General features: G+C 42.5%; 1 protein-coding gene across 1 annotated transcript in view; it reads right to left on the bottom strand.

Annotated features, from left to right (window-relative positions):
- The window catches only part of galnt1 (UDP-N-acetyl-alpha-D-galactosamine:polypeptide N-acetylgalactosaminyltransferase 1), a 42,014-nt gene extending 30,424 nt beyond the window's left edge, over positions 1-11,590 (bottom strand). The window contains exon 1 of the mRNA XM_051406525.1: positions 11,103-11,590. The gene's annotated coding sequence lies outside the window, so the exon portion shown is untranslated. The remainder of the gene's footprint in view (positions 1-11,102) is intronic.
- Positions 11,591-16,470: the final 4,880 nt, after the last annotated feature.

Raw genomic sequence — 16,470 nt, forward strand, 5'->3', positions numbered from 1 at the left:
ACTCCCCTCGACCTCCTTCCAGCCCTCCCCTCAACCTCCTGCCCCGTCAAACACCTCACGTCTCCAGTGGTGTGGGAAAGGAAGGCCTTGAGGGGCCTGCAGCACCTCACACATGCACAAACACCAAATCCATGCTAAATAGGGACTAGAGGAAAGGCAACAAAAGATGACAACAACAGTATCCCAGGCCACTGTAGCTGTAGCTCACCATTCCTGACAGCTTTCCAGGGGAAGCCCAGGGAGGAAAAACAGGAATGCCAAGAATAGAGCAAGGAGAAAAAAGGTAAGAAACAGCTGGTTCAGTGGACACGCCACTTTGTCACACTTATCTTGGATGAAACAGCTCACACAACAGCCTGCTTTCCTCTCCATAATAAGGACATGCTCTGGGAGCTGGAAGCCTGTCACTTTCTAGATATACTGTATGTACTCACGGAGGGGGGCAGAACAGGAAGAGGAAGAAAAGGGGACCAAGGGACGGACAGAAAAGGACAGATGAAAGAAGAGTCACAGAGAGACACAGCTAGACCTGCTTCCTGTTTACAGAGTAGAGAGCACAAGAAAGAGAACAGCAGGCTGCTAGACCACAACACGCATGACAGTGATGACAATCACACACACACACACACACACACACACACACACACACACACACACACACACACACACACACACACACACACACACACACACACACAGACTACCTCACTACCTTCCCTCCTGTGTCGTGAGTGATTACACAGAACAGATTTAGCCTAAAACCTTCCCATCTATCTCTGTATGTCTTGGTGACATCTGGAGGCTTGTGATTTGTTCTCGGCTCCATATCTCCCCCGTTGTCCCTGCTCTGGCCAGCAGCCGTGTTAACATAATCAAGCTTACAGTAAGTGCGTCCATGCCCCCAGCTGTGCGCTCAAATGCTCCCGGCAACATTCCCAATCCAGGACAGACATCCTACCAATTCTACGCAGCATGCAATCTTCTTCTCTTGTGTTGCAATGGCAAAATGTGGGTTTAACACATTTTCCGCACAACAGAAGCTAGTTTTTAGCTGCATAAGCTGCAATTACATTAATAATCCTAAGTGATCCTTTATTTTTCATGTAGCACAGAGTTCGATGACATGATACATGTGCAGCAAACATCTTGAGTCCCTATATAATAGAACTGGCAAGGTAAAAGTGTGCTGAGTCACTGCAAGTGTGTGTAATATCTACAGCGTCAACCTTCAACAAAAAGCAAATCTGTAGATCTTTCACAGAGAGAATGACATTTTTTCAACTTACTGTTCAAACAGTGCCATTAAAAGCCACTTACCCACAAATACAGACGTCCTCTATAAACTGCTGTCATCGGCAGTCGGCAGCATCATGTAAACTACCTGTCTGTTTGCACTATCGGCCCTCATTAATCTAGCTATTTAACACTACTGGGCCAGTTCAAGAGGTTTGATCTATGAGAACAATTTTCAGAAAATGGACACTCAATGGGCTATTGGCTGCTGCAAAATGCACAATCAATCACCAAGCAAAGTTCTAAATATACACATCAAGCTCCACATACCCATACAACACACACACACACACACACACACACACACACACACACACACACACACACACACACACACACACACACACACACACACACACACACACACACACACACACACACACACACACACTTCCTACCCAAGCTAGCACTATCAATATTTCATTTAAGCAGCTCCGTCATGGAGGTCAATAGCCCCTACACACACAAACATGCACACACACACACACTCCTGACCACACTAGATAACCTCCAATAATCTTTCATTGTGAGTTTCAAATGTTCAGCAAAAACTTTGGTTTTATGACTGCAGGTGAAATCCACTGTGAGCCTCAGGCATGACTAATCTGGCCATCCGCTCTCCAATCTAGCCTTATTTAATAGTCACACTGATTTTCATCTCTATTTCTCTGTGAACCATATTCTAATAAGGATAGCTCCATTAATTGTTTTAAATATGTTTGAATACTTTGAACATGTCTATCTAAACACAGAGAAAAAAGGCTACAATGAGTAAACAATGCACAAATTAAAAACAGCCAAATCTCAAGAGCAGGTTGGCCCCTGCTTTACTTTCTTTTTTTTTTTTTTGCCAGGGTAGTCTCCCTACAGTAAGTACGGAGGCAGTATCCTGCTGCTGTCTCTCCCCGCAGAGCTGCAGCCACACTGACCCACATCCCAGCCTCTGGCAGATTACACTGCAGCACATACAGCACACACACAAACACACACATTCACAAGATACATGAGCACAGAGCAGCTGACATTTGTGGATCATAGAAATGCAATTTCTGATGGCTTAGCATACAGGCCCTAGCGCGCGCGCGGCACACACACACACACACACACACACACACACACACACACACACACACACACACACACACACACACACACACACACACACACACACACACACACACACACACACACACACACACACACAATGGGCCTGTTGTTCTGCAGTCCATCAGCCAGTGGTAACTGTTGATACAGCTATCAGTGTGACCGGGCCAGAACAACTCCACTCAAAGGGCCCTCAGACACACAAACACACAGACCCACACACGTACACAGACACTTAAGAGTAGCAGTCTGGTAGCAGATAAGAGCTCGAGATGGATGATTGTGTGTATGCGGGCCCAGGGGGGAGTGCTACCTTGGTCAGGGTGAGCCTGGGGCAGATAGCTCGCTCTGTCACACAACGACGACAGAGAACAGAGCTGCCACAGCAGGGGTCTGTCCTTTGTGCCCTCCTCTAGTTCTCTTCCCTTCGTATCACACAGTTTACACATACTTCTCTATTTGGGATACAAACGCCTGCAGTCATGTTTGCAACATTTAATGAGCTAACCTTGAGAGTGCAGTCATACCTTCGACAATGTAGTCACATTCCTGATTATTGCCTATTTGCATTAGTTTAGGTTCACAATGTTTGATTAGACGCAATCCAGGACAACAAAAGCTACAAGAATTCACTTATTGCAAGTCTATTCTATAACAAGCAGGATTTGGGTGATAGTAACTTGGTTTTGGTCTTTACCACTATTTACCTTCACTGGTATTGAGAACAGCAAGTGCAGTTTTTTCTGAATTAAAATAAGTGAATGAATCTGACTTGATTTAATCATTTCATCCCACTCCCATGTTGCCCTTTGTGTTTGCTAGTTAAACATAGCATTGAGTGAGCCGTATCGCTGACAATAAGCTGGGAAGGAAGTTAAAAGGCAAAAGTCCCTTAACTCTTTGATTTGAAATCCATCTAAACCAAACCAAACCAAACAACCAACCTATTAAACAACTATGGTATCATAGTGGGCTATTCTATTTATATTATAAGTTAAAAGAGTATGTGCTATTGTTCTTCCAAATAACATTTAATTTTTATACAGATACAGATAAAGGCTACATCATGATACAACACATTTTCTGGAATATCTAATGAAAAACTGTTTATAGATAAATTAACCACATATATATATATATATATATATATATATATATATATATATATATATATATGTATGTGTGTGTTTTACTAAAACAGCAGATTAAGTAGATATTTTAAAAGGGAAAGATACCAAAATATACAGCAAAATCTCTGACAGTAGACACATCTGTATTTCCTTATGGTACATGTTCACATCCACCACCTCTGTTGACATAAGAGACTGACATAAGTATGTTAAAAAAACATTGGCTCTTAAGGGGAGCCCATCATAAACTATATCAAACCAACATAGCAACCATATTTGGCAGCCAATTTAATTCATGTTTGTCCTCTTGATTTGTGCAGGAACATTTTTTTTTACCATAACACAAAAATGTACTTGTGTGTGTACTCAGTGGTCATCCACCGGCCTTCTGTAGCCATTTTATTGTAGGACTCTCAAAGCCCTTTTCCCTCTTCCCTAAACCAGACTGGGTATGTGATAAATAAGATCTGTTTCATCCATCAGTTAATCAGAGACAAATGACTTTTCCCACAACACTGTCCTTCTTTTTAACCGTGCAAAGGTCTCCCTGTGAAAGCAGAGAGAACAAAGACCAATAAATAACTGCCATCCAGGTTCAAACTCTTTTTGAGACAGTGAGAATTGAGTCATAAATCTTCTTAAATCCTCTCTGGGCTTTCTTGATTTAGCAGCTCTGTGGATATGGCGGCACAGTGGCTCAGTGTTAGCAGTGTTGCCACACAGCAAGGAGGCCCTGGGTTTAAACTCTACTACTAGGGCTGGCTGCTGGTGACAAGCATGCGACAGTAGGTAGTACTGCCCTTGACTGTGGCCCTTGACCACGGCACAGGCTTCAGAACTGGAGTTAATCCCCCATGTAGTGTACCTCACTGTGGCTGCCTGTAACTCCTAAACAGTAAGGTCAAACGCAGAGGACAAATATCCCCACAGAGATCAAGAAAGTTTTGCTTAGCAAGGCCACTCAAAATACCCTCGCTTTAAACGGATACATACTGCATAAAGTAATATTCTTTTGGACATTTAAAATCTCCTGGACGGAGAGGCCAACACACACTCACAGAAAAACAGTGTCGAACACATTACAGATAGAACATTAATTCCAGGCCAGAGTGAGGCGAGACATCTGTGTGCAAGTGTGTGTCACACCATTGTTTCTCCACGAGTCAGCAGAAATTGGACATATTCCACTTCCTCCTATGGCGGGTGTGGAGAGGGGGGTGGGCAAGGAGCAGGGCTGTCTCCATGGAAACTACGTCTTTTCCTGCTGGGGTCATATCTCAGACTGAAACAGATGCTGTGAGTAACATACAGGCGCATGAACAGCACGCTCCTACAAAGAAGGGAATTGTTGGAGCTAAGCTGAAACCAGTGTATAGGGTTACTCAATGATACCAGGCTATGCTGTTGCAGTCCCCAGTAATTTACTCTGTTCAGGTGTACAAGGTAAAGCTCTATACTATCCAAGCCCAGCATCTGTTTATGAAGTCAACCACACCTCAGGATAACTACAAGTACTAAGTAAAGCCAATTGTACATGTAAGAACAAGTCAATAGCAATTGAATTGGATTTTGTTCAAGCTAACAAAGCATGTTGCATTGACATGTTGAGGTGTAAGAATAGGATTTGGATATCATCCTGATGATACAAATGAATGTAGTGTTTAACACTGACATGCTAGTCCTATATACACATTGAAATCTGCTTTGTCTTTCTCCTTTGCCCAGATTTGTGTGCATTTTACACACCCTCATAATAGTCATCTGGCAACATTTACATTAAGCATATTTCTGGCCACCTGGCAATATAAATCCAATATTTACACTCCTTTAAGCTAGTCACTAACTTTGTCTTTCTGTCTTTTGGTCCAGAGCAGGTAGTTTCATTTATTTTCTGCAATTTTGCGCAGGAAAAGGTGGGAGAAGAGAGAGAGAGAGGCAATATTGTCTTTGTTACACTAATGCCAATAAAGCAAACTGAACTGAACTGAAATTGAGAGAGAGAGAGGGAGAAAGAGAGGGAGAGGTGATGACATACAGCAAAGGGCGGATTCAAACCAAAGCCACTGTGGTAAGGAGCAGTTTATTGGAGCAGTTTGAGAATGATGAGTGAACCAAAAACGTGCAAATTTTGACTCATCAAACCAAAACAATGAGCAGAAAGAAGCGATAAAGCTCCGTGGAGCTGAGGGAAACAGAGTTATCTGACGAATCTCTATGGGTTCATCACTGAAAACGACACATTTCACCCTACACATCCAGGGATTCTCATGCCACACCTTTGCCTCATGTGTATTAATCATTCTCAATTCTTACATTTCTCACTGTTCTCAATTACAACAAGAAGCATGTTACAGTATCTTGTGGGGAACTTATCTGCAGGAATGCAGATCACTTGCAAGTTGAGACTTCCTTCTTCAAAATATTTATGTATTCCAACAATCATGCATCACAGATTTGAGTTCTTCTGAGGAAAGTCCTTCCACAAAGTTATTTATTTTGAGTGGTCGCGCAGTCAACACTGTAGAGTAGAGGCTGTGTAAATAATGCTGCTGACCACTTGAAACCCTTCCCATTTTTGCACCTAAGCACACCTGGCCAGTGGCGGCAGAAAGTGGGTACAGACTATGCCCACAGGACCTCGTCATTGTTGGAAAACTGCTTCCCGACATTATCCGACAGTCTGAGAATCACTTCATTTGGAACAGCAGCTTTTATTTGTACTGGATGGAAGTTAAGTGTGATCTCTGCTATACTGAAACAGATGCTGTGAGTACCATACAGGCGCATGAACAGCACACTCCTACAAAGAAGGGAATTGTTGGCCTTAAGCTGAAACCAGTGTATAGGGTTACTCAATGATACCAGGCTATTCTGTTGCAGTCCCCAGTATTTCACTCTGTTCAGGTGTACAAGGTAAAGCTCTATACTATCCAAGCCCAGCATCTGTTTATGAAGTCAACCACGCCTCAGGATAACTACAAGTACTAAGTAAAGCCAACTGCACATGTAAGAACAAGTCGATCGCAATTGACGATCCAAATTTTGTTCAAGCTAACAAAGTGTGTTTATAATTCAGTCTTGTACTATATTGATATTACTGTCTACTTATTACCTCATGATGTCATCTCAATTCAACAATGCATATGCACACATAAGGGAAGCAAACTGAGAACAGAAATAGACCATTCATTCCTTGTCAGAGGAGAACCAATGCAGAAAACAAGAGACTGCAGCTAGGAGATGAAATAAACCGCTGCTGAATACTGGGCTAAATCCTATTTCCTTATCATTAAGCCTGCAGAAACAGCGTGTCCATCCAGCTGAGACACACCGAGTGTGACAGGCTCTGAATCATCTGTAGAAGCCCTATATGCAGTCTAAACATACTGCGCCATAGCTTAGGCTTGCTGCTCTTTCCTTCACAGCTTTGAGTATTTGAGTTTCCAGCAAAGCTGTTAATGAGGACTCCAAGTAGCTACAGGGACAGGGTTATCTTAATGAATGACAGAGAGCATAGATTACATTTTCCCCCACTCGGTTTATGCACATAAACACACATAACAACAACTAATGTCCATAAACAATACACAGACATAAACTGAACACACATGCACGCAACTAAGGTTGACGTGTTTGTGTTGGCCTTTAGTTGGTTCCAGCCTGAGAGAGAGCAGGGAGCTGGCAAGACTCCCTGATGGCACTGGCTGACCCACTTCTGTGCAACTCTATCCCTAATGTGACCTGCTGGAAAGCCAGAGGACACACACATAAGCAAACACACACACATCTGAAATTGCCTGCCTACAAAAAAAAAACCCTGGAGGACTGAGGAAAAAAAAGCTACTAAATGCTACTGATGGCTATCTCTCTCTGTCCTTCTCATCACTCTCCGTTTTCTGTTTCTCACACTTTGTCTGAAGATCACCCACTTAAGTAACGCTGCTATCTGATCTAGCTAAACTAGCTATCAACATCCGGTGTGAATTACTGTAAGCTCTACACTGTAACTGGGCTGATAGTTTTGAGTACAACAGTCAATCTAGTAATACTAAAGACAGGATAACCAGATAGCACAACCAACCTCACTTTGATGTCATCCTCTGTTTCTCTCTACCCACATTTCCTGTCACTCTCAACTATTTCCTCTCTAATTAAGGCTAAGAAATGCCCCCCAAAACATTTTAAATTAAGTCATGGCACACATATAGTTGGGTCTGTGAGAAGCAAATCTGCTTTTTGTTGCACTAGCATATTGCCAAAACCAATTGATGCAAAGTGTGGAGATAAGTCTGTCTGATGTGTGCTGTGATCACACAACATTATTAAAAACAAAACCCACCTCGGAGAAGGAGCTGGCTGGAAAGTAGTCAGTAATCAGATGGCTCACTGACAGCTGGTGTTTGTGCAATGTTTTCTTGTGAGAGGAGGATTTGATTAAAAAGACAACTTTGAGGTAAACAAAGTCAAACTGACACTTTGCCGGCTAGAACAGATAACGGAAGAGGCGTCGCTTGTGTTCATTCTAGTCTCTCTACGACTAATACATATTAATGAATTTATATTTCCAGGTCATTGTTTTGGGAAGCATTTTAGTCTGCAAGTAACCTCTGTTATTATTTTTTTGATTTATGGATTAATAGTTTGGTCTAGCTTAAAACTCCCCACATTAGAGAAACTAATAGCAGAGTTTGCCATTTTTGCTTGATAAATTAGTAAAACAATGAACTGCTTCTCAACTATGCTATTTACATTTTGTCAGTCAACTAACTGATTTATTGAGCAATTCATTCAGTTTCACTTTTTAACCACTTCACATGCCCATCTTAAGTCCAGGGTAGGTTGCACATTATCAGGTGTGCAACAACAGAAAAAAGAATGACTCTACAATAAGTCCAACACAGAGATATTTACTGTGCTTTGCAGCTAAAAATACCAAGCAGCCACTCAAACAAGCATATTGCCCTGCTGCTAATGTCAGGTCTCAGTGGCTGTGCAGGCAGAGGCTTGATGTTTCACTGTCTATTTATGTAAGCAATGACAATGTAACCAAGAAGGGTGACCTAAGTTTTGGGGGACATGCAGGCCTGTATGAGTTCCTCATGCATGCTGCGCACCAAGTGTGTGTACATGCATGTGTCTGTTTATGCGTATGTGTGTGTGTTTGCATGTGTGTCTGATCCGGCAATAGTCTGGAAGAAGGAACAATGGCATTCCTGTGCTCTGAGCTCCAGGTGGCTGTGGAAACCCAATCCCAAACCAAGCCTCGCTGGCACACAGAGTGCCGGGAACGCCGAATGCTGCTGCCTCCCTCCGGAGACGTGGGCCAGAATAGAGCTATTGTTCCAGACCAGCTCGGGGCAATAAATGCACCACAGCCACCCTCTATGACAAACACATACCCGCAAATACCAATACACACAAACTGAGTGGATATCTGGCTTTTCATCTTAGACTTTCACTTTCAGATTTGAAAAAACATCTACTCATTTCTGACCATGATTAAAAACACAGAAATGGGTGAAACATCTTGGCTGCATTTGTGCACATGCTTTATAATTGGGAGTTTTGTAAAGATTCAACTAATTACATTCCAAAGCATGCCATTATCATGATTATTACCACCTGTATTACCATTACACAGTGGAAACACACACAACTTATTATTTACACGTACCCTATATGAGCTAAAACTACAGTGACGTACCTACACTACTCACTGAGACGCAGAACCATATTTACAATTCATAATCCAAATACTCGCCTCTCACTGAATCTGTGTCCCAGAAGATTGGCCAAAATGTTCCAAATTTGCAAAATTTCCAAACAAATGTGGGAGCAGTGGGACACATAAGCAGGCACATCTGCTGATGCCTGAACACACAGTCAACACACACAGGGCAGGAAACGCATCATGCCGACTGCAACGGCCTTGAAATGAGGAACATGATTCATTTCCTTTCAATGCTGGACAGTCATGCCTTAACACGGGGCTAAGTTCAAATATACAACTATGAGGAAAGCCCTGAATGTGACACACATACAACCCCAAGTCAGGACAAAAACACATGTAATGAGAACTTGCAAGTCACATGCACTGTAGACATTTCAAGGCAACAACCACTACATTTTACGATATTGACCTACATGGCCAAACCAGTGGTTCTTTTATGTAGCCTAGTTTCAAGACATGATCAAAGCCATTAGCTCATGTTCAGGCACCATGGGACCAATGTTACAGGTAGTGTAAAGGTACAGCAGCCTCCCTCCGGCAACACAGCATATTCTCCTCCTGCACACGTACAGGCAACGCCACACACACACATATGGTGCGGGTAAATAATACATGTTCCTTCTTTCTTCTCCCTTTAAGGAACATGACAGATTAATCCAATTGGTTCTCTGTCAATCCTACATCTTCATCACAGCTCTGCTCTGCAACTGCAGAGTCTTGCAGGATTGATAGTGAATCCATTTTCTTATCTCTTGAGATAATTACAGCATTGTTAATGCATGCTCACTCATGCACACTCCTTCTCTCTTCTTTCACTCACTCACTCACTCACTCACTCACTCACTCAATAAGTCTATCTTTCTCTCTCTTACACACACACACACACACACAGACAGACACAGGTCAGGCCACACATGCTTCAACCAAGACCTATAAAAGGTCTTTTAGTGACTGAAATTACATGAAATGTAATTAACCTCTGTTCAAGAGAGGACGAGGACTCACGAAATCAACGGCCCAACAAGGAAGGAAAGAGGGTTCAATCTTGCCACTGGTTATTTTCTTCCTATATATCAAGCTAAGCTAAATCCTCTGACCTCTATCAGGACACACACACATAACAAGCACCAACCAGGAGTTAGATTCCGTGTGTACAGCTCATCTTTACAGGCTGTGGTGCAACACTGAAGCTCTGAAAGGTTCAGAGATAAATGAGGAAATGTCCAACAGGAAGAGACTCGCACATACAGTACATGTAGTCAGCTACATAACTTTACACATGCTCTGATTTTTATGTCTTGTTGTTGTTGTTGTTGTTGTTGTTTTATATGCGTTTAATGCTGATTGTTAAGGCATGGCTAGCTGATAAGTGTCTTCAGCAGTCATTTGAATAGACCGTTAGGTAAACTCGCTGCAGTCAAATGCGGCAAGTGTGAGATAATGTTAACCTGGCAGCGGGCCATTCACGACAAACCGGCAGTCAAGAGTAGAAAACGCTAACATAAAGATGGCTAACATAAAAGTGTTTACAAGCATCATTATGGTCGACAAACACCCTTTCATCTAGCGCATGTCAGACTGGTTGTGGAGCAGCAAGTGTCGGATTATTAGCAGAGGAGTTAAAGTGATATTTTGTGTGTTTAACGGTGAGTCGCATCGCATCCCGGTTGCTTGGCTGCTTCTGTCAACAAGAAGCTCTCTGCCATAGCGCCAGTCTGCTGCTGCTAGACAACCGTTACTGCCCAGAAACAGACAGTGTGGATGAACACACAAAAAACAACAACTGTAACGTTATAACGTAGTGGGGTTTTATTTTTATTTTTTTACATAAATTGCTCGCTTACCTTGAGTGGCGAGGCAGCTCGACCCACTGCTGTGGCGCAAGAGACCGCAGGCTAGCTACGAGGCAGAAAACTGACGCCGACACGGTACAAAGTATCACAGCTAAGTTAGCGAGCGGGCTAGCTAGCTTAGCGAGCTAACGATGGGAGGAGGGAGGGAGGGAGTGTGGGGAGAAGAGGGGGGGGGGGACTGTGGTCCTCTCTATGTCGTCGAGACAAACGAGTAAAAAAAAAAAAAAACCCAAAATACTAAGCCCAGGGTTGAGGTGTTTCTTAGGTTGAACGCGGCTACGAGAGCAACGTCCAGCGTCAAAAGGCGCGTTCAGAGGAGACATCCATTTGGAAAGAGAATGTGATTCAGTCGGCAGTGAAGCTATGCGGTGTGTGTGTGTGTGTGTGTGTGTGTGTCTCTCCGGGCGGACGCGCTGCCTCTGCCTAGCCTGGGTCTGTCTGACTGAGGGAGAGAGGGGGAGAGGGGCAGAGAGAGAGAGAGAGAGAGAGAGAGAGAGAGAGAGAGGAACTCGGCTGCTGATGTGCTGGATCAAACAGTAGCAGCATCACTGCTCATCCCTCCCTTCACTACCTCAACCCGGAAGAAATACTACAACTGATCCCGTCCTATTTTATATAGTCCAAAAATGTTCTCCAAAGGCTGCACCGTCCATTAAGATGCATCCGGTGTAGTCTTCTAGTGTATTCGCCAGTGATGAATATGGGCAATAAATGCATAACAATTTCCATTTTATGCATTGTTTGGTCTATTGAAATCTAGGCTATTTGGACAGAACAACTAATGCAGCCAAAGCTTTGAGAGTAAGCTGAAGTGCATGATTAACAGATCATCATCATATCAGATCAATGACAGGGTCAGATATTTAAAGGTCACACAGCACCAGACTGATAGTCGTTGTATTGTCTGAGGTGTAAATTCTACAAACTATTCACTAAATCCTAGCCTACCTCTGTCCAGGTGCAATTAAATATTAATGTCATCCAGCTGTTTTGCGTATAGGCAGTAGTGGGCGACCCGTGTTTGTGTCAGGTGTCCAATCCAGCTCCACTTTCTCCTTAAAATTTGCAAGTCAGTAGGAACCTGGCTCGTTCTTTTCCACATGTCCACATTGCTTACTTTGTCTCTCCAACCAGATGTTTAATATTCTCCAGAGACAGATGTTAATGAATGTGTGCAGCCTGTTTGTTATGTATTTTGTTTTTCTCTGTGTCTCCGATCCATACAACAACACCTGGAGTTAAAGACGCATACGGTATTTGGATGTTCCTTAAGATATGTTTTGAGCTCCAAATCTTCCTGAGCATGTTAAACACCACCCTAATCTTATTGATCCTGCTTTTTATGTCAACATCTGTCCCTGCAGTGGTGTCCACAACACTGGATGGTGTGGATCTTCATCACATGTCTTTACTGTATTGGGTGTAAGACCAAGTTTTGTCACAGCTTGTGAGAGTCTGCCTGTCTTCTCCTGCATTTGTACTCTTTGTGTGACAGGAGAGCTTTGTAATCCGCAATGTCAAGGTCATCCAGCTGCTCCCACATCGTCCTCTGAATCCCATTTCTATTCCCTTCAGTTGTTTCCATCATGATCCACTCAACTGCCAGGAGGAACAGGAAGGGTGAAAGTAGACAACCCTCATTGACCCTGCAGTGACATCAGAGCTGGCCTGCGTGTATGACTTTGTGATGAGGTCCCATCGTACGAGTTAATGTTAATTCCATAGTGGTCCATTAGGCGCCATAGTCCTGTCCGAGCTGTCAACGCTTTTTCAAAGTCGATTTCGAAGTTAATGCACAGGGACGTGTGCTATTCAATAGTGTTCAATGATGATGTGTAGTGTTGCTATGTGGTCCGTACATCCTTCTTGAATCCTGCCTGCCGGATTGTCTACAGTAAGGTTAACCTGGTTGAGAAGACAGTAGGGTGGTCCCTCGGTAGTTGTCACATTTTCTCAGCTCACTTTTTTTGGCGGTTTCACAATGTGTCCCTCTCCCCCGTTCTGTGTGTCTTTTCCTCTTCCAAAATTCTCCCAACGAAGCTATAGAGCATGCCTGTTACTGAGTTTATGTCTAATTTAAGGGCTCCAGGTGGAATATTGTCAGGGCCTGCCAGTTTTTCTATTGCTCCATTGCTGCCTTTATTTGTGTCACACTTACACACATTTTGTAGAGGTATCCTGGTTTTGGGAATATGTGGCTGTTTTGGCGGCGGTGACCTGTTTAGGACTTCAAAATGCTTCTGTGAATATCTGTATATCACTAGTGGCTAAACGGCCTACTTTACCTTGTTTTAACCAAAGCAAGAACACTTTGACCCACTGCCGCTTCTCATGCTAAAAAACGCACACGTTCCAAAATGTTAACTATGTTTGTGTCATTAGTGGAAAAATACTAAATTATAGAGACTAAATGTAATAAAAACATGCCCTCTGATCTTGTAGCTTTCAAGTGGAGGCACACCAAACGGTGTGAAATACAAGCACCTCAATTTTCTCTTGTATGTGTTAAAGGTTTTCAATAATTTTTGAACAAGCCTTGCAAATTAAGGCTTTCTTTAAAAACTTGAGCGTATTGTAATTAATCAGTTTCTGTTGAAAAAACACATTCAAACCAAACAATACTTAAAACCTGTGTAATATTTTTAGTGCCTGCAAAAACACAGGGTATGAAAGTGGCTCCTGTATTTGACATTCTAGCCATATTTCTTCTATTCTCTGTGATCCATCCATTTATCTTCTGAATTTATCAGTCTGTATTAATCAAAGCTGCTGCATGCTGCCCGCCGCCTTATCAGATCATTACCACCATGATACCATCATGATGGTAAGGAAGTTTCCGAAGTAACTGAGAAACTTCAACACTGATAAAATAAATGATGTCTGTCCAACAGGAACATGCACACATGAAGCAGCCTTTCTGTTTAATTTTCTGTAAAATGTAACTGTAGGATTATGTACACATAAACTGCAAAGCACTACTGGAACTGTTGGGAGGCTCGAACAGGTCAGTATGACAGAGGGCCATAACTTAAGCCTGTTTTTATGGGCCACTACTTGCAAACATACCATCAATCCTATAAGACCTCAGATGCAGCTAAGGGGTTGTTGTATATTGCTATATATTGAGGATAAAAATTGGACTGAAAAAGTAGAGAAAATAGAATGGGAAAAGAAAATTGGCTCCTCTTTTCCACCACAACATAGAGGAGGACTGTTTATGGCAAATGGGACACTTCTCAGTTACAAGAAGCTATAAATAAGATGTCAACAGTATTGCTCACTATTACCTGTTCCATCAGGGGAGTGTTTAAATGTCTTGACTGCCGGCATAACCTTTTTTTCGTCACAATTTATTACCAGAATACGAGAAAGCACTTGGGAGTGCTCAGACCACTGCCAGTGCCAGACAGAGCTAGCTGCCTTACTCAGTGAGTTCATTTTCTTCAGTTGATACCATTTTACTGACCGCTTCATTCACAGAGATGGTAAATTCTGTTTCTGATTGGCAACACATTCCCGGGTGTAATTCTGCGAGAGATTCAAGGTGGCTATTATATAATAGTGTCAGTCCACTCTTTCAGAGTTACGCATGCAAACTGGTTTGTGTCAGAATCAGTGCCAAACTCCTGTTGCATATAATGAAGTCAGTGAGGAGCTGTGTCTCATTTTTATGACTCATCGTTCTACCTGCACAGACGGAAAACACTCTGCCCTGACTTGATGAGATGTGAATCTCAATACAGCTGCACTTCTAGGTCAGGTCATGCAGAATGTATTCAGGAAGTGAGATTCAGCACAGTGAATGATTAAATATGTGATACACACAGCTTATTTGCATTCTCCCCTGACAGGCTCGCCATCTTGTATTAGTCATTATACATTTGCAAAATAATCTCACAACCTTGGGGGGGTTTTTTGTCGTCGTCTATAATTATAATCTTTCATTTGGAAGAAAAAACCTACTGTCAGCTGCTTTTGGGATGCACCAAATCCACGTTAAAGCTGTGAAGGCTTTAATTTTATTAAAAGCAATTCAATTTCAGTTATTCTTTAGAGAAAAAAAAATGTCCACACATACTTTGCACAGTTTGTGTATAGGATAAGATGCAGGCTTGGTATTGAAAAGTTTTACTTTTAAGCACACACCAGGAAAAAAGTAAGGCTCAGCCCTCCTGACCAAAGCACCACTGCACACCATTGAGCAAGGCACTGGAAACACTGTAAAGCTTAACCAAACAGGACAAGGCTTGCTCAGCTATCTTTCTATTCATCACTTTGTTGAAATATACAGTTTGCATATGCTTCAAATATTGCAAATGTTTTGGCTATAGTTATTTATATATACATATAGTTATATAGTGACTATTTTAATATAGAACACAACAACTGAAAAGCTGAGAGCACAGTTTTCTGATGTAAATTTTCTCACATTCACTGCACAGATATATGCAAGTAATCTTTCCATATGTATAAATGTCCTCACACCATGTTGGACCTGCCTACACACAGATGCATACATGCAACACGTGAGAGCTATCCATCCCCATTACAAACGTTGGCACATATCCAGCACCAGTCAATGGCCTGCTGACACTGATCAATAATGTGTGCTTCAGGCTGTGGCTTATGTTAGGCTTGCATACCACCCAGAGTCACTAGAGCAGAAAACTCCACCAACATGCTTACATAATCTGATTTAAATGACAACCCTAGCAGCATATTTGCATGCATGCGTGTGTGTGTGTTTGTCAACTAGAAAATCAGCTTCACAGTGAAAATGCTTTTTCTATGGATCTTTGTAGCAACAGGACAGTTTCAAGAGAACTGCTGACAGCTTAGAAGAACATAAAACAGCTCCTCTTGTTTGACTGTGTAGCACCCAGGTGTGTTTAGACTGTAAGCTTGAGTACAGCTGGTGCAAAATGTTTGACTTTGATGTCACTGGTTTCAGCATGCTGCTCCAACCTGCTGTCTGCCTGATACAGTAGATGATGTGTTCATAAGAAAAAGAAGTGTGTGGGTCCAATGCCCCACAGTTACAGCTCATAGTTTAACTTCACCCATAAAACATTCATATCTGTTTGCAATTGAGCTTGAGCACAGTCTCTAGATATACTTTATTCATGTAGCTGGCAGCAGCAGTGTGCCAGTGCTGAAAAATGAATGAGACATTTGGAAAGACCTTCCTCTGAATCAGCATTTCCCCTGCGAGTGTGGCCCTCTAGTCTCCTTAAGACGGTACAAGGACAGCAAAGTAGCTGTGAGGCTTCTCTCTGTGTGTGTGTATCTGAAATACACCCACACACATATAGTATTACACCAGCATCCCTCAGTTCATCAAGGTCTCCGCAGCAGTTCA

This window comes from Dicentrarchus labrax, unplaced genomic scaffold (genome assembly GCF_905237075.1).
Source record: "Dicentrarchus labrax unplaced genomic scaffold, dlabrax2021, whole genome shotgun sequence".
Classification (NCBI taxonomy): Eukaryota; Metazoa; Chordata; class Actinopteri; family Moronidae; genus Dicentrarchus; species Dicentrarchus labrax.